The sequence below is a fragment of the Macaca thibetana genome, chromosome 1 (genome assembly GCF_024542745.1).
Source record: "Macaca thibetana thibetana isolate TM-01 chromosome 1, ASM2454274v1, whole genome shotgun sequence".
Taxonomy (NCBI): domain Eukaryota; kingdom Metazoa; phylum Chordata; class Mammalia; order Primates; family Cercopithecidae; genus Macaca; species Macaca thibetana.
The window spans coordinates 195422251-195441167 of record NC_065578.1 but is presented as its reverse complement, the minus strand read 5'-3'; the positions used below and the strand labels follow the sequence as shown (position 1 = coordinate 195441167).

Genomic DNA, 18917 nt, shown 5'->3' with positions numbered 1-18917 from the left:
GAGGGAACCCAGCCCATGGGGAACGCGGGCCCCCGCGACCGGCCAGGAAGGCGCAGAGCCTCTTTCTTCCCCTTCCTGGATCCTCGAGTGCGGAGGAGGAGGGGAGAGCGCTCTATCTTGCTCCTTCCCGGGGGGCGGTCCGGGGGAGCGGGCCCTTCCCGGGGGGGCGGTCCGGGGGGAGCGGCGCACGTTTTTCATTTGTAGGGGTTGGTTCTGCTGCGGTGAGCCCTCATTCAGATTTAAGTAGTAGTGGAAAGGTCACTAGAGTAATAGCCCCATACACCTTGGACGTAATTCTTTAGTAATGAAGATGAATGTTGATATGTACAAATCAACAGCTGATGTTATTGGTTCAATTTAGAAAATTATTGTATCTAAAATTGTTGCCAAATCACCGTTTTTCTGGTCAGGGATACTGCACATAAGAGTTCATCTTTTACAGGAAAGCTTCTCAAGTTTTATCAAGACAGTTATTCAGCAAACATTTACCAAGCACCTTTTAAGTGTTAAGCACCAAGCTGCTCTAGGAAAGAGAGTCCTCACCTTTGAATAATTTGCAATTCAGTGAGAGAAACACTGTGAAAAGTGCTATAAGAAGTCTATTTTTTTTCCCCTGCGGCAGGTGGTGGTAGGATGGGTCTCACTGTATTGCCCAGGCTGCTCTGGAGCTGAAACTCCTGGGCTCCAGTGATTCTTCTGCCTTTTCCTCCCAAGCAGCTGGGGCTACAGGTGTGTGCCACTGTGTAGGATCAGAAGCACATTGGTAAAGATGTACTGTGGAAGCTTGAAGGAGGGTCATTATCTCAGATTGTAGTTCAGGCTACTGGAGGAAAGGAGTTTAAACTGAGTAGGCATGGGGGAGGGGCAGAAGTACATACAGAGTTATGAATGAACCTGTTGGTCGTTCAGTATAGTGGGAGGTTGGACTGTATATGAGGGGGATGGTGGGAGTTGAGGCAGGAGAGCCTGCCAAGGGCACCAACTTACAAAAGGCCTTGTCTGCCACACTTAATCCAATGAGGATTTCTCTGTCTGTTGAGATGTGAAGGATGGCTTAGGGTGGGGTGAGGCTGAAGCCAGAGAAGGCAGAGGACTATTGTAATAATCCAGGGGAGGATGATGAAGATCTGAATTCAAGCATTGGGCCATGAAGAGAGGACACATATTCATGAGCCACTTAGAAAGTACATTTGAGGCCGGGCGCGGTGGCTCACGCCTGTAATCCCAGCACTTTGGGAGGCCGAGGCGGGCGGATCACGAGGTCAGGAGATCGAGACCATCCTGGCTAACACGGTGAAACCCCGTCTCTACTAAAAATGCAAAAAATTAGCCGGGCGAGGCGGCGGGCGCCTGTAGTTCCAGCTACTCGGGAGGCTGAGGCAGGAGAATGGCGTGAACCCGGGAGGCGGAGCTTGCAGTGAGCCGAGATCTCGCCATTGCACTCCAGCCTGGGCGACTAAGCGAGACTCTGTCTCAAAAAAAAAAAAAAAAAAAAAAAAGAAAGTACATTTGATAGAGCTTGGAAACATTGATGCAGGCTTGAAAGAGGAGGTGGATAAAATGATCATAGATTTTGGGCTTGGGAAGCTGGGCATATTTTTGGCCTTTTCACAGATGGGTAAATAGGAGTCTTGGGGGAAGAAGATGATGGAGATAATTTTGAACATGTTGAGTTTGAGATGCGGGTAAGACAGCCAAATGGAGATGGGCAGAAAACAATTGGATAGACAGTTCTGGAGGTGAGGAGAAAGTTCTGGTTGGAAATGGAGATTTGGAGAATTACGTGGCTAATAGTTAAAGCTTGGATTGTTTGGATGAGGTCATCCAGGGAAAATGCACTGAAGAACATCGCAGAGAGCCAAGGACAGAGTTCTGGGGTATATGAAACCTGAGAAAGAGGCTCTGTGACTAAGAGAAAAACCAGGCGAGTTTGGTATTTCAGCATTGTCAGATGAAGAGAGATTAAATGTGATAAGAATTCACTGAATTTGGCAATTGAAATGAGCACACAGTATATGAGGACTAAATCTCCATAATTTGTACCATCCATTTCAGTAAATGGAACCTGCATACATCTAATTGTGCAGGCCAGAAACCTAGGGTCCATGCCTGATTCTTCCCTGTCCTTCACATCCAATCAGTTCTCCCGTCTTTAAAATGCATCTGGAATTGATGTTTTTTCTACCTCCACTCCTAGCCTTTTAGTCAAAGTCACCATCATTTCTTGCCTATGTTACTGTGATAGCCTCCCAGCTGTTCTTCCTCTTTTTCCCCCTCTGGGATTTTTTTTTTTTTTTTTTTTTTTTTTTTGGTTATGGAGTCTTGCTCTGTCTTGCCCAGGCTGGAATGCAGTGGTGCAATCTCAGCTCACTGCAACCTCCATATCCCAGATTCAAGTGATTCTTCTTGTGCCTCAGCCTCCCAAGTAGCTGGGACTACAGGTGCATGCCACCATGCCTGGCTAATTTTTGTATTTTTTAGTAGAAACTGGGTTTCACAGTGTTGGCCAGGCTGATCTCGAACTCCTGACCTCGTGATCCCCCCACCTTGGCCTCCCAAAGTGTTGAGATTACAGGCGTGAGCCACCTCACCTGGCTGATTTTTTTATTTTTAGTAGAGACAGGGTTTCACCATGTTTGCCAGGTCTGGAATTCCTGACCTCAAGTGCCTCCCAAAGTGCTGGGATTACAGGCATAAGCCACCACGCCCAGTACCCCGCTTGGTTCTTTTTAATTCATTCTTTACAAAACTGCAAGAATGATTTTGTTAAAATGCAAATCAGATCATGTTGCTTTCTTGTTTAAAATCCTTAATGGCTTCCCATTGCACTTGGAATGAAATCTACACTTCCCATAGCTTAAAAAGCTCTTTGTGATCTGGTTTCTGCCTACCTCTGTAACCTCAACTTGTACCACCCACCACCCCCTTCTCACTATATTCAAGCCACCCTGCCATCTTTCTGCTCTGTGACGCCCATCCCACCTCAGGCCTTTGAACTAGCTATTCTGATGTTGCCCAGGGCTGGCTCCCTTTCATCATGGAGGCTTTAACCTAAGTTTCACTTCTTTAGGGAGACCTCTCTGACCACCTTATTCTAGGATACTTACCTGTTACTCTTTGCTGGTTTGCTGTTTACCTCCTTATTGTAATTTCTATTTGGTTTTTCTTCTCTTTTTTTTCCTCCATCAGAATCTAGGACAGACAAAGCATCTGTCTTGCTCATAGAAGTTTCCTAGTGCTTAACATAGTGGATATGGTAGATGCTAAAAATATTTGTTAAATGGCAGTGAGGCATAGGCATGTCTTGACAACAGTTTGGTAGGAGTTTGCAATATGTAGTTATGATTTAGCATGGTATAAGTAGGTACTCAATATGTGTTTATGCAAGAAGAATTTTTCCCAAATGTGAACATTGCTTGATTATTTCTCATTATCAGTTCCCTTGGCCTTTTACTTGTTTACTAGTCGGGATAGTAAAATAGAAACTTAGTCCTATAAAATATATTTTTGTTTACTCCAACTCCAGGATATCCACTAGGCTTAGATGCTGCCAAAAGAAAAAGATAAATATTAAGTGAAAGACAGCTATATGCAAAAGTACATAAAATGCAAATTTGTGTTTTTACTAAGTCTAATTTATTATTCAACTTAAATGAACACCTACTAGGCACCAGGCACTGTTTATGTATGGGATGCAGCCGGGAGCCTAGATGCTAGTGAGAAGTGACAGACAGGAAACATCTACTCAAATAAATAATGCCAAAGGACAGATTAAATTCCCGACAGTCATAACTTTTAAGAAAATATGATTGATTTAATATGATAATTTGCAGCAAATTTTTAAAAAATGGAACATCTTATTTGTGTTACAAGATATTTTTAAAACTTACAAGGGATATATTGTAGGATTTCTTTAAAGGTTGATCTTTCCCACTGAGTTTTAAAAATGTGATTTAATTGGGAAAAACAGCTTTTCAGAAATATTGCTGTTTCTCCTCCAGCCAGTAGATGCTGGTGTACCTCCTAAATATTTCTCACCATCCCCTTTGCATCCGCACCGAAGCTAATATAGTACAGCCACAATCACGTCTTTTCTGGATAATTACAGCCTTCTAACTGGAGCCTGAGTGTTTTTGAGTTGTATCTTTTATCTGAGAATTTGAATTATTTGTGTAAGACATCTCATGTGTACCTCAACCTTGGAAAGATTTCTAATCTTGCTCTCTAAGACCACAGATGTCATTTTAAAAGGGAGAGTAAAATGGTAAGCTTTGGCATATAATTTGTTATAAATTAGTCTTTAGCCCCATCGAAGGCAATATAGTTATTAGAAGAACTAGAAGCATCTCCTGAGGTCTCAAGTGTCATATGGCTCTGAGACTTAACCCCTAAGGCTGGTGATATTAAGCCTTCATGTATCTTGAGTGATATTCCTTTTTTCCTTTTCCACTCTTACTTTGCTAAGTCTTTTGACATTAGCAGTGCCCTAGAGTCCAGACAAAAGTCTTTGGAATTTTTGCTGCTGTAAGAAAGCAGAGGTCAGTCGACTCCGTTCACCATAGTGCATAAATTGATAAATCGTAGTTGTCTCCTGGGATATTTATATCTTTGCCTTTAAACCCCTTTATTTATTCATTATCACTTTTTTTTTTTTTTTGGAGACAGAGTCTCGTTTTGTCACCCAGGCTGGAGTGCAGTGTGCAATCTCGGCCCACAGCAACCTCTGCCTCCCAGGTTCAAGTGATTCTCCTGCCTCAGCCTCTTGAGTAACTGGGATTACAGGCATAAGCCACCACGCCTAATTTTTTTTTTTTTTTTTTTTTTTTGAGACAGTTTCGCTCCTCTTGCCCAGGCTGGAGTGCAGTGGCATGATCTTGGCTCATTGCAGCCTCCACCTCCCAGGTTCAAGTGATTCTTCTGCCTCAGCCTGCCAAGTAGCTGGGATTACAGGCACCTGCCACCATGCCTGGCTGATTTTTTGTATGTTTAGTAGAGACAGAATTTTGCCATGTTGGGCAGGCTGGTCTCCAACTCCTGACCTCAGGTGATCCACCCGCCTCAGCCTCCCAAAGTGCTGAGATTACAGGCGTGAGCCACTGCGCCCGGCCCTAATTTTTTTTTTTTTTTTTTTGTATTTTTAGTAGAGATGGGGTTTCACCATGTTGGCCAGGCTGCTCTCGAACTCCTTACCTCAGGTGATCCACCCGCCTCGGCCTCCCAAACTGCTAGGATTATAGGCATGAGCCACCGTGCCCAACCTATTCATTGTCTTTCAATGCATGTGGCTACTGTAATTTTTTATTCACTTATAATTTTTTCTTGATCCCATTAGGCCTTTATCCAAGATGATTTCATTGATAAATCCTCCTTCAGTAGGTTTTTTCTTCTAAACTCAGAGTCTCTAGATGTGATACCTTTTGATACCTCTGATCTTACTGTCAGAACATAGAGCTTGAGTAGTTTTTTAGCAACAGTGATACATTGAATTCAGTACTTAGGTTTAATTGATTGGGGTTAGAAATGGCAGTATGTCTTTGCCTATCCTCTGTATTGCAGATAAGATTGCCCCATAGAATGAAATCCGTGACTTAAGTTTTGTTAGGAGCATGCTGCAACCAACTGAACAAACCTCGATGAACTTGCAATGAACATTTTTTTATACTGGGACCCTGATATTCTACTTGGAGATCTAGGGAGTTTATTATGTGCATTTTAAAAGATGCTGTGCCGGGCGCGGTGGCTCAAGCCTGTAATCCCAGCACTTAGGGAGGCCGAGACGGGCAGATCACGAGGTCAGGAGATCAAGACCATCCTGGCTAACACAGTGAAACCCCGTCTCTACTAAAAAATAAAAAAAAAAAAAATTAAAAAAACTAGCCGGGCGAGGTGGCAGGCGCCTGTAGTCCCAGCTACTTGGGAGGCTGTGGCAGGAGAATGGCGTAAACCCGGGAGGCGAAGCTTGCAGTAAGCTGAGATCCGGCCACGGCACTCCAGCCTGGGCAATAGAGCAAGACTCTGTCTCAAAATAAATAAATAAATAAATAAATAAAAGATGCTGTTATCGGCCGGGCGTGGTGGCTCATGCCTGTAATCCCAACACTTTGGGAGGCTGAGGCAGATGGATTGCCTGAGCTAAGGAGTTCAAGACCAGCCTGGACAACATGATAAAACCCCCATCTTGACTGAAAATAAAAAAAATTAGCTGGGCGTGGTGGCGCATGCCTATAATCCCAGCTACTCGGGAGACTGAGGCATGAGAATCACTTGAGCCTGGGAGGCAGAGGTTGCAGTGAGCTGAGATCATGCCACTGCACTCCAGCCTGGGTGATAGAGTGACATCCTGTCTCAAAAGAAAAAAAAAAAAAAGACGCTGTTATTAAAATTCAGAAATGTGTTCTTTTCTCTCCAAACATTAAGTTTACAATGTGAAGTTATATAAATTTAACATAATCATGTGCTTCTTCCAGATAACACTTGGTAAACTTGAAAAGATGAAAAGTTATAAGGTGTTGTCTTGTCACTTTAGCTTCAATGAGAACCCAGTGACCCTGTGGCCAGACAGTGTCTAATAGTTATTCTCTAGTCAAGTCCAGGTTATCATTGCTGTATACGTTCTTCCAAAGGGTGTTGCTGAGGAATAGGAAGCATAGATAGAAGACTCAGGTTCCTAAGAGAAATGTAGTAAAATGCAAATATTTGAAATCTCCTAAATGTCTGAAAAGGGCAAAGAAAGAGAGTGAGTGAGCAGTTACGGAGATGTCTTCACTTCTCCCTCTCCCTTTTCTGTTTCTTAGCCCTTAGAAGTTAGGGCATAGAACTAGGTTCATGTTATATCTTCTGCTCTGCTCTCATTTATTGAGTGCTTGACTATGTGCCACGCCTCTGCTAAGCAATTTACTTACATACTCCTTACAGCTCTGTGCAGTAATTATTTTTTATTAATTTTATAGATAAGAAGACTAAGTTTCAGAGAGATTGTGTAACTTGTCTAAGATCACACAGCTAATATATGGTAGAGTTGAGACTCCAAAGCACATGTTTGCAACCACTCTCCTATATTATGGAATTTTTTCTTCAAAGTCTCTAAACATTTTGGGGAAGATTCTGGAATATCTTAAGTGTTTACAGAGTGGCTTTTTAGCTGTCCTGGGGCATCCAGATTTCTTCCTCTTTGGAGTAATGTTGTTTGTGCCAAGATCCCTCATGCCTCGATACTGTTGACTCTGTCAAAGAGAAATAAAGCTGCCGTGTTGAAGCCATCCTCACCAACCATGCAGAATCTCTTTGTGCCACCCAGTACTCTGAATGCTCCTCAGGGATTTTTAATGATGTTGGTTTTTGTTTGTTTGTTTGTTTTTTGTTTTTTGAGACAGAGTCGATACGGCCCAGGCTAGAGTGCAGTGGCACGATCTCCACTCACTTGCAGCCTCCACCTCCCTGGTTCAAGCCTTTCTCCCGTCTTAGCCTCCCGAATAGCTGGGATTATGGGTTCCTGCCACCACACCAGGCCAATTTTAGTATTTTTAGTAGAGACAGGGTTTCACCATGTTGGCCAGGCTGGTCTTGAACTCCTGACCTCAGGTGATCCACCTGCCTCAGCCTCCCAAAGAGTTGGGATTACAGATGTGAGCCACCGCGTCAGCTGATGTGGTTCTTGTAGGTTCTTCTCACTCATACCTCTCCTGCTATCAAGAGCACAAGCATGAATCCATTATACTGAGTGTCTGGTACCATACTGGGCTCAGAATGGTTCCTTGCCCCTCATTAGCTAACATGACCTGTGGAAGAAGCCACTAAGCCTTGACTCTCTTCCTTTGAGATGAATTCTTCTCTGGAGGCTGTGCAGGTCCTTTTGCAATTAGACTCCTGGCATGCTTGCCCTACAGAATGTCCAAACAGGCCCAGGCATCCAAACCAGAGACTCCTCACTTGTACCTCTTCTTGGCTCCTCTGCCCCATTGACAGAGGTTCTGTAGCCATGTTATCTGCCACAAGTCAGAGGTCTAGCACTTGTCTGTTAACTCTTGGGAACTTTGAGTCTTGATCATTTTCAGCTATTAGGAATTTAATTCTTCTTTTTTTCTTCAGTGACTGCAAATTTAGAACTCCAGTGAGGCTTGCTGAATCTTGCACACTAAAGAAATTGGTGAATGGATTAATAATGAACAGAGGTGATGCTAATTTATAATCAAGTTGAATAATATGGATTTAAGACCAGAAAATGGGCCAGGTGCAGTGGCTCACGCCTGTAATCCCAGCACTTTGGGAGGCCGAGGCAGACGAATCACTTGAGGGCAGGAGTTTGAAACCAGCCTGGCCAACATGATGAAACCCCATCTCTACTAATAATGCAAAAAATTAGTTGGATGTGGTGGCACGCACCTGTTATCCCAGCTATCTGGGAGGCTGAGGCACGAGAATCACTGGAAACTGGGAGACGGAGGTTGCAGTAAGCCGAGATTGTGCTACTGCACTCCTGCCTGGGTGACAGAGTGAAACTGTGTCTCAAAAAAAGAAAAAGGATCAGAAAATGCTAAGGAGGCTAAGGAGGCAGGAGGATCACGTAAGGACAGGAGTTCAAGACTGGCTGGGGCAAAATAGCAAGACCCCATCTTTACAAAGTAAAAATAAACCAAAAAACAAATTATAGGTCCACAGTTTTTTTATCTGTAACTCCAAAGCCATAAAAACTTTGAAAATTAAGTTTTTTCCTAAGCTTGATACAAATTCTTTGGCTGCAAAATTCAACCTGGAGTAATAAGATACTGTTTACAACTGTGATCCTATTTGGTATGATTAATTGTATTTTTTACCACAGAGATATTAATATGTTTGATTGTGGGATGCTGCCCTATACTCTGTTGGGACTATTACGTAACATATAATATAGGTATTGTATTAATTTTTTAAAATCCGAAAAATTCTATATTCTGAAATACACCTGGCCTTAAGGATTTTTGATTAGCTTGCTGGCCTGTACAATATCTTATCTCAGAAATTTCCTTCTAGTAAGTACTAAGAACTACAAAATATTGCCTGGGCAACATGGCAAAACCCCATCTTTGGGAAGATTACTTAGGAATGGAGGCTGAAGTAAGCCATGTTTACGCTACTGCACTCCAGCCTGGGTGACAGAGGGAGACCCTGTCCCAAAAACAAACAAAAAACTACAAAATACAGTTTAGTTCTTTATTTTTTCATTTTTAGAAATGCGGTCTCACTATGATGATCAGGCTGGAGTGCAGTGGCTGGCTATTCACAGGTATGATCAAAGTTCCCTGTAGCCTCAAACTTTTGGGCTCAAGTGATCCTCCTGTCTCGGCCTCCAAGTAACTGGGACTATAGGTGTGTCAAACCCAGCTCATTTTAGTTCCTTTTTTTTTTTTTTGAGATGAGTCTAGCTCTGTTGCCCGGGTTAGAGTGCAGTGGTGTGCCCTCGGCTTATCACAACCTCTGCTTCCTGGGTTCAAGCAGTTTTCCTGCCACAGCCTCCCGAGTAGTTGGGATTACAGGCATGCACTGCCATACTTGGCTAATTTTTGTGGAGATGGGATTTCGCCATGTTGACAAGGCTGGTCTTGAACTCCTGACCTCAGGTGACCTGCCTGCCTTGGCCTCCCAAAGTCGTTTTAATTCTGTAAATGTTTTGGTCAATAAAGCTAATGTGCTTTCCACTTAAGAGCGTTCATTGAAACTCCTTTAGATATTTATGCTACTTTGGACTCAGCCTGTGTTTTATTCAAGGAATTCTAAATCTGTGAACTGGCACAAGTTTGCGAATTGATTGAAGGGTCCTGACTTTCTGTTTTTATGATTCACATTAGATTTTTGTTCACTTGCCCTAGAACTTTTCTGCTTATATAGGTCAAGTAAGAATTTAGTAGGCTTCCCCATTTAGTAGGCTTCCTATCTATTTCACTTGTAGGAATACCATGACCAACCGATCAGTGCCATAGATCTGTGAGAATCAGACTTCGAACTGTGCCTTGACTCTGCTGTCCATCATGGTAGTCATGCCTACCTTGCTTTTAGAAGTTCAGTGCTGCCACTTGGCCCCTGTCATCCTACGATCTAATTATTCCCACTGCATTTATGTTTCCCAGTTTAGTGACAGCAGTTCCCACTGTAAGTTCTAGACTATAGATAAGAGTGTCACAAAGTTCTTTTAAAATGCTGGGAATCCCCTCACAGATCTGCTTTTCACAGTCATGTGGTGAAAGTTGTGTTCTCTGGCTGGACATGGTGGCTTATGCCTGTAATCCCAGCATGTTGGGAGGCTGAGATGGGTGGATCACTTGAGGTCAGAAGTTTGAGACCAGCCTGGCCAACATGGCAAAACCCCGTTTCTACTAAAAATACAAAAATCAGCTGGGTGTGATGATGCTTGCCTATAATCCCAGCTACTCAGGAGACTGGGGCACAAGAATGGCTTGAATCTAGGAGGTGGGGTTGCAGTGAACTGAAATAGTGCCACTGCACTCCACCCTGGGTGACAGAGTGAGACTCTGTCAAAAAAAAAAAAAAAAGCCAGGCTTAGTGGTGTGAGCCTGTAGTCCTAGCTGCATGAAAGACTGAGGCAGGAAGATTGTTTGAGCCCAAGAGCTCAAGGCTGCAGTGAGCTATGATTGAGCCACTTCACTGTAGCCTGCAACAGAGCAAGACCCTCTTTCACAAAAAAAAAAAAAAAAAAAAAAAAAAAGATAACGTCCTCTGGACACTCACAGGTGAGTAAGTAGATCTTAAAAGATAAACCCACTGTAACATTCCAATCTCCCTAGACCTTTGAATGCCTTCCTTCAGAGTAAGCCGAGGCAGGCCTGGCATTTCAAGTTCATTTACTGAGGGCCACATTTTGGTCCATGTTTCAGCCAGCAAACCAAACTGTTAGAGCACTTTCTAACTCCCTGAGTTGCAACATTAAATGCAGAATCTGTAATTAGTGGGCCCATATCAGTAAATTTGGTCTAACCCAACTTGACATTCCCTCTACCATGATCCCATACCCTTAATACCCATTTCCACACATATTCCCCAAATTTCTGTTTATATAAATTAGAAAAATCAAGTCTTTTTTTAGAGTATGTACACCTTCATGGTTCACACTTTGTACCTCACCTTTGGGAGCCTCCTGAGACTTAAGTCTAGTTATAGATCTAGAAGCAAAGAGAGGTGTTGGGGGTAGGTCCTGAGGAGAATCAGCAGTGTCTTGCAATGCAGCTGCCTCAGGGGAGGCTGTTAAAGTTTCCTCAGGCACAGCAGGTTTAATCTCCTCAGATGTGGGTGGATGGCTGCTTCCACTGGCAAAGAAGACTCATAAGAATTTAGGGATTCAATGTTTCCAGCTCCATAAGGGAGTTCCCACGTTTCTCCATTCCAGTATTCAGGATCCCATTCTTTCCCAATCAATGCCCTCACTTTAGTAGTAGACACCCTGCAGAGGTTGGGAATTCAATTTGTGCTGTTGTTCAGTCATTTGCAGAATAAGATTCTGGATTTGATTTTCAGCAATCTCAGCTCTGCGGCTAATGGAGATAAGGGTATCTTTCAGACATAAAGTTTTCTGGTCAGATATGTAGTGCTCAAGCTGGGAATCTGAATCCCTGAGCTCATCCATTTCTTTTCTCACTTTGTCCATTGCCATTAGGAGTAACCAACAAATCTCATTATACTCATTAGTTTGACAAAAATCTTTAAAGGTATAGTATTTGTGGTCACCCAGAACCGTATTCTTATATGTGTTTGATTAAAAGTACCCAATGGCGATATTTTGCATATCTCTATTGCCACATCATACCCGTAAGCGCACTCTTTACTACTGGAAATAGTAAGTAGTGTCCTTTAATCCATTAGAGAGCCAAGTCCTGAAAGCCTAGAATCAATTCAGAGAACTCATCCTTAAGATTCTACTCCTTTAGAGCCACTCTCAATACCAAAATTAGGGTTCTCCAGAGAAACAGAACCAGCAGGATGTGCATGTGTGTGCATTCTCTTTTTCTTTATATAAATATAGATGGATAACCTATCTATATTTTGCTGGCATAGATAGATAGATAGAAAGAGAGGAATTGGCTCACATGATTGTGGAGGCTTGGTAAGTCCTAAATCTGTAGGGTAGGCTGGCAGGCTGGAGACCTAGGGAAAAGTTGCATTTCAAGTCCAAAGGCCTTCTGCTGGCAGAATTCCTTCTTTTTCAGGGATGGTCAGTCTTTGTTATTGTTAAGACCTTCAACTGATTGGATAAGGCACACCTACATTATAATGGAGCGTAATCTGCATTACTCAGAGTCCCCAGTTGTAATGTTAATCTTAACAAAAAGCAACTTCACAGAAATAACTAATGAATTTTAAAAGAGAAGCCATATGTGGAGATCTCAAATTGTGGTTTCCCATGATCATAAACAAATCTATTCTTTGTTGTCTCTATTTTAGCATTTTCTCTTCACATCTCAACTTGGTGCTATCTGACTTCCTCCTCCTCTCACTATTTGACACTTTGATAAAGGGCACCTGATATTGCCAAATCAACTAACCTGTTTCAGCCTTTTCTTTCCAGACCTTTTTGCTTTCCTTGACATTGTTGACCACTTTGATCTCATTTCCTTTGCCTTTGTGACATTACTCCTGGTTCTCATCTCCCTTCCCTGTCTTCTTCACGTGTTCATCCTCTACCTGTGCCCCAGTGTTGATTTTCCTTAGGCAGGTTCTGCTCTCAGCCCTTTGCTAGTCTCACTGCATGCTTATCTTTGGTAATTTCATCCATTTTTGTTTGTTGATAGCGAATATGTGGCAGCTACGTATTTGTTGAATAAATGGTGACTCCCAAATATATCCCCAGTGCTCTGAACTGCAGAATCTTACCTACTGACCATTACATACCACTGGACATATCCATTTGAATGTCCAGAGGCACCTCAAACTCTGTATGCTCAGAACTCAACTCCATATATCTCTCCTCTTCAAACGATGCTTCCTCCTGCACGCCACTCGCTATTGTTATTGCTTGCTGCTGTCCTGTTTGTCTTTCCCTCAAGTCAGCCAAGCCAAAAATTTGGTCTTCATCCTAGAATCCTTCCCTTTCCTTACCTCACCTCCCTGGATTTAGAAAAGTGACTGGGACATAGAAGGAATTCAGGTGTTTGTTGAATGAATTTGGTGGTGTGCAGAGTATTACCATGCTTTGTTCGTTTGCTAATTGAAAGTTTTTAAGTAGAAGAGCTTTGGAACTTTTCAATAATAATTAAAGCTTTCAAAAATTCTAAGATATGTAGTTTACCTTATACAGATGTAGAAATTGAACTCTCAAATTCTCTGTACGTGCTGCCTTCCCATAAACATTAAACATTGCCATGACACCCAGAGAAGCCCCAGGGAGGGAGCCTGGTAAGCAGCCATATACACGGGAAATACAGCTAGAGAACTTTTGTTTTGTACCTCACTCTCAAAAGTGTCTGGATTTGCCCCCTCATTTGTCATATCCCTGTTAACTACAGTCACTACTCTAAACCTCTACTTTGGCTCTCTTTCCTTACCCCTCTTACCTGCTCAGAACCTCATTACCAGAACATGTAGCAACTCCAACATCTTATCCCACCCTTCAAGCGCCATCTCCTTTTATAGTTTCACTAGGAGAGTTTCTGGAACTCATCAACTCTTCCCATCCCTCCCTACTTTTGTTTTGCATTCGTTACTTCCTGGCTGCTTCCCTCTCCCGCTCCAACTTGGAGTCCATAGTTCATTGTTATAATCATTCCTTTGTAAAGGCTCCTACTTCCCCAGCCCTTCTGTGCCATCATTGCACTTACTTGGCAATCCCACAACCTTGGGAAAACCCTACCGTCTCTTTTTACATCCTGAAGCATTTGTTGCTTTAATAATTGCCCTCTTTAGATCATTCTTACTACAATACAAACGTGAGCTAGAATTTCTAATCTTAAAAGCCTTCTGTTGGTTCTACAATCCTCTTTAGCTACATTTCTGGGCTGTAACTCTTAGCAAATTTTTACAAAAATGGACTATACTCCTTTCTTTGTATGTACACCCTCCCTTCCCACTTTCTTCTGTCCAGCCATCCCTCAGCTGCCTCTGCCACTCCATCGAAACTTCTCCTGTCAGATAGTGATAGTGGTAGTAGTGGTAACTTTAAACCACGTGTACTTTATTTGCTAGGATATAGAATTATAAATGTGACAGAGAAATATGTTTTTCAGTTCATTCAGTTGGTAGATTATAGTTAAGTATTTTTGCGTTTTTTGTTTTTGTTTTGTTTTGTTTTGTTTTGAGATAGGGTCTCACGCTTTCACCGAGGCAGGAGTGCAGTGGCATGATCTCAGTTCACTGCAGCCTCCAGCTCCTGGGCTCAAGTGATCCTCCCACCGTAGCCTCCCTAGCAGCTGGGACTACAGGTATGTACCACCATGCCTGGCTAATTTTTGTACTTTTTATAGAGATGGGGTTTTGCCATGTTGCCCAGGCTGGTCTTAAACTCCTGGGCTCCAGCAATCCACCTGCCTTGGCTTCCCGAAGTACTGGGACTATAGGCGTGAGCCACTGTGTCTGGCCTACTAATAAGTTTTATCACTCAAATCAGACATTTTGTGAGAACATTTTGCAGAATTTTTAATGATTTTATAGGCATGCAACCAGTAACATGGGCCTTGCACTCACAACCAACTTGAGGTTTAATGTTCTACAGTGATTGTCTTAAAATTCTTAATTATTTTATCTCTCAATTTATATTTTCCATGGGAAAGTGGATGAAGCAGTGGAGTATGCACAGAGGCTTGGAGCCTCAGCTCACATGAAGTCTTGCCTCCTGCCACCTCCCTGCCTCCCAGAGATAGTTTCTTGGTCCACTGCTCTCCCCCGTGCCCCACCCAGCCCTCCCACCCATGAACTTACATGAGTAAGTTCTTTAGTGGTGATTTGTGAGATTTTGGTGCATGCATCACCCAAACAGAATGCACTGCTCACAATTGGTAGTCTTTTATCCCTCACCCCCTTCTCACCCTTTCCCCTGAGTCCCCAAAGTCCATTGTATCATTCTTATGCTTTGCATCCTCATAGCTTAGTTCCCACTTATGAGTGAGAACATATGATTTTTGGTTTTCCATTCCTGAGTTACTTCACTTAGAATAATAGTCTCCAGTCTCATTCAGGTTGCTGTGAATGCCATTAATTCATTCCTTTTTATGGCTGAGTAGTATTCCATCATATATATATATCACAGCTTCCTTTTTTTTTTTTTTTTTTGAAACAGAGTCTTGGTCTGTCACCCAGGCTGGAGTGCAGTGGCACGATCTTGACTCCTGCACTCCCTGGCCAACATGGCGAAACCCTTTCTCTACAAAAAAAAAAAAATATGAAAAAATCTTGGTGGTGGACACCTGTAATCCCAGTTACTTGTGAGGCTGAGGCAGGAGAATTGCTTGAACCACAGTTTCTTTATCCACTCATTGATTGATGGGCATTTGGGTTGGTTCTGCATTTTTGTAGTTTCAAATTGTGCCGCTATAAACGTGTGTGCAAGTGTCTTTTTCATATAATGACTTCTTTTCCTCTGGGTAGAAACCCAGTAGTGGGATTGCTGTATCAAATGGTAGTTCTACTTTTACTTCTTTAAGGAATCTCCACACTGTTTTCCATAGTGGTTGTACTAGTTTACATTCCCACCAGCAGTGTAGAAGTGTTCTCTGTTTGCCACATCCATGCCAACATCTATTTTTTGATTTTTTGATTATGGCCATTCTTGCAGGAGTAAGGTGATAACGCATTATGATTTTCATTTACATTTCCCTGATCGTTAGTGATGTTGAGCTTTTTTTCATATGTTCATTGGCCGTTTGTATATCTTTTGAGAGTTGTCTATTTATGTCCTTAGCCCACTTTTTGATGTGATTATTCCTTTTTCCATGCTAATTTTTTTCAGTTCGTTGTAGATTCTGGATATTAGTATCCTTTATCAGATGTATAGATTATGAAGATTTTCTGTCACTCTGTGAGTTGTCCGTTTACTCTGCTGACTGTTCTTTTGCCACACAAAAGTTCTTTAGTTAAGTTCCAGCTATTTATCTTTGTTTTTATTACATTCGCTTTTGGGTTCTTGGTCATGAAATCCTTGCCTAAGCCAATGTCTCAAAGGGTTTTTCCAATGTTCTCTTCTAGAATTTTTATAGTTTCAGGTCTTAGATTTAAGTCCTTGATCTATCTTGAGTTTATTTTCATATAAGGTGAGAGATGAGGATCCAGTTTCATTCTCCTACATGTGACTTTCCAATTATCCCGGCACCATTTGTTGAATAGGGTGTCCTTTCCCCACTTGGTGTTTTTGTTTGCTTTGCCAATGATCAGTTGGCTGTACGTATTTGGGTTTATTTTTAGGTTCTCTATTCTGTTCCTTTTGGTCTGTGTGCCTATTTTTATTACAGTGCCATGCTGCTTTGATGACTATGGCCTTATAATATGGTTTGAAATCAGGTAATGTGATGTCTCCAGATTTGTTCCTTTTGCTTAGTCTTGCTTTGGCTTTGCAGGCTCTTTTTTGGCTCCATATGAGTTTTAGAATTGTTTTTTCTAGTTCTGTGAAGACTGATGGAGGTATTTTGATGGGAACTGTGTTGAATTTGTAGATTGTTTTTGGCAGTATCGTCATTTTCACAATTTTGTTGTTGTTGTTGTTTTTGAGACAGAGTCTTGCTCTGCCGCCAGGCTGGAGTGCAGTGGCGTAATCTTGCCTTACAGCAACCTCTACCTCCCAGGTTCAAGTGATTCTCCTGCCTCAGCCTCCCTAGTAGCTGGGACTACAGGCACACGCCACCAAGCCCAGCTAATATTTGTATTTTTAGTAGAGACAGGGTTTCACCATGTTGGCTGGGGTGGTCTCGATCTCTTGACCTCGTGATCCTCCTACCTTGGCCTCCCAAAGTACTGGGATTACAGGCATGAGCCACCGTGCCTGGCCTTCACAATATTAATTCTACCTGTCCATGAGCATGGGATGTGTTTCCTTTTGTTTGTGTCATCTGTGATGTCTTTCAGCAGTGTTCTGTAGTTTTCCTTGTAGAGGTGTTTCACCTCCTTGGTTAGGTATATTCTTAAGTATTTTGTTTTACTTTTTTTTGCAGCTATTGTAAAAGGGGTTGGATTCTTGATTTGATTCTCAGCTTGGTTGCTGTTGGTGTATAGAAGAGCTACTGATTTGTTTTCATTAATTTTGTATCTGGAAACTGCTGAATTCTTTCATCAGTTCTGGGAGCTTTCTGGAGGAGTCTTTAGGGTTTTCTAGGTAAACAGTCATATCAGCAAACAAGAACAGTTTGACTTCCTCTTTACTGATTTGAATGCCCTTTCTTTCTTTCTCTTGTCTGATTGCTCAGGCTAGGACTTCCGGTACTATGTTGAAGAGAAGTGGTGAGAGTGGGCATCCTTGTCCTGTTCCAGTTCTCAGAGGGAATGCTTTCAACTTTTCCCTATTCATTATTATGTTGGCTGTGGGTTTGTCATAGATGGCTTTTATTACATTGAGGTATGTAATGGACAGGCATTCTTCTAAGCCCTTTACAAATATTAACTCATTTCATTCTTGTAATAACTCTTTGAAGTCATTACTATTAGAATAAACTTGAAAGTATGAGAAACTGAGACATGGAGGACTTTTTGCACAAGGTCCCACATCATTCTTTCTTGTCTCGGGTAACCCTGTGTTTCACATAGTTGCAGACCACATGGTCACACTGGAAGTTTTTCAGGAAACCTTTCTAGACATCTTGTTAAAAACTTACTAAGGGGACAATTTTTGATGTGTAAAACAATTAGGAAGTGTGTCCAAACAGAGTCTAAGTGTTCTTTAAAAAACAAATAAAGGCCGGGTGCAATGGCTTGTGCCTGTAATCCCAGCACTCTGGGAGGCCGAGACGGGTGGATCACCTGAGGTCAGGAGTTCGAGACCAGCCTGGCCAACATGGCAAAACCCTGTCTCTACTAAAAATACAAAAATTAGTGGGCCATGGTGCTGTGCACCTATAATCCCAGCTACTGGGGAGGCTGAGGCAGGAGAATCGCTTGAACCTGGGGGTCAGAGGTTACAGTGAGCCAAGATTGCGCCACTTCACTCCAGCTTGGGCGAAAGAGCGAAACTCCATCTCAAAAAAAAAAACCAGGAACTTCCAGATAGACAGTGGTTTGCCCATTTTCTCCTTCTAAGTTCACATATAGACCTTAATAAAAGTTACAGACTCCAACAACTAGTAAATATTTTTATCCACTTGTTTCATTAAATTTATTTCCATTAAATTGGGAATAAGATCAAAACAGAATAATGTTTACTGTCATCAGTTTAAGAATAAATGTTGTGTTTATTCTGCACAGGCGGATGGATCCACTACTTTTCCCCTCCACTGCAAAATTTGGTTAAGATACGTAAATTGATGATACCACATGTGTACCAGGATGGTATGAAAAGGGTTTATGACTGACTTACTGTGGCTTTCTGGGGAGAGCAGGGCAGGCTTCCTATGCACGTAGAAGAGTGGCTTGAGAAAGCAGGAAAAGGAGACTGGCTCTACTTTTATGGTGATAAGTTGCTGAGTCTGGAGTGAAGGTCCTTATGTGCTTTTTCAGCCAGGTCTTGGTTTGAACTTCCCACCTGTTCCAAAGGATGGTTCACCTGGGCTTTCTTATTAGCTTGCCCTGAGGAAAGGGGTACAGCTTGAAAGCTCTTGGCAGTCAAATATCAAAAATGATGTCAGACTCTTTATTACAAGTGTGTGTGTGTGTGTGTGTGTGTGTATATATATATTTTTTTTTTTTTCTTTTTTTTTTTTTTTTTTTTTGAGATGGAGTCTCACTCTGTTGCCCAGGCTGGAGTGCAGTGGCGCGATCTCAGCTCACTGCAAGCTCCGCCTCCCGGATCTACGTCATTC

General features: G+C 42.3%; 1 protein-coding gene across 1 annotated transcript in view; it reads left to right on the top strand.

Moving 5' to 3' along the window:
* MPZL1 (myelin protein zero like 1) overlaps positions 1-18917 on the top strand; it is a 63148-nt gene that overhangs the window by 354 nt on the left and 43877 nt on the right. The window lies entirely within an intron of this gene.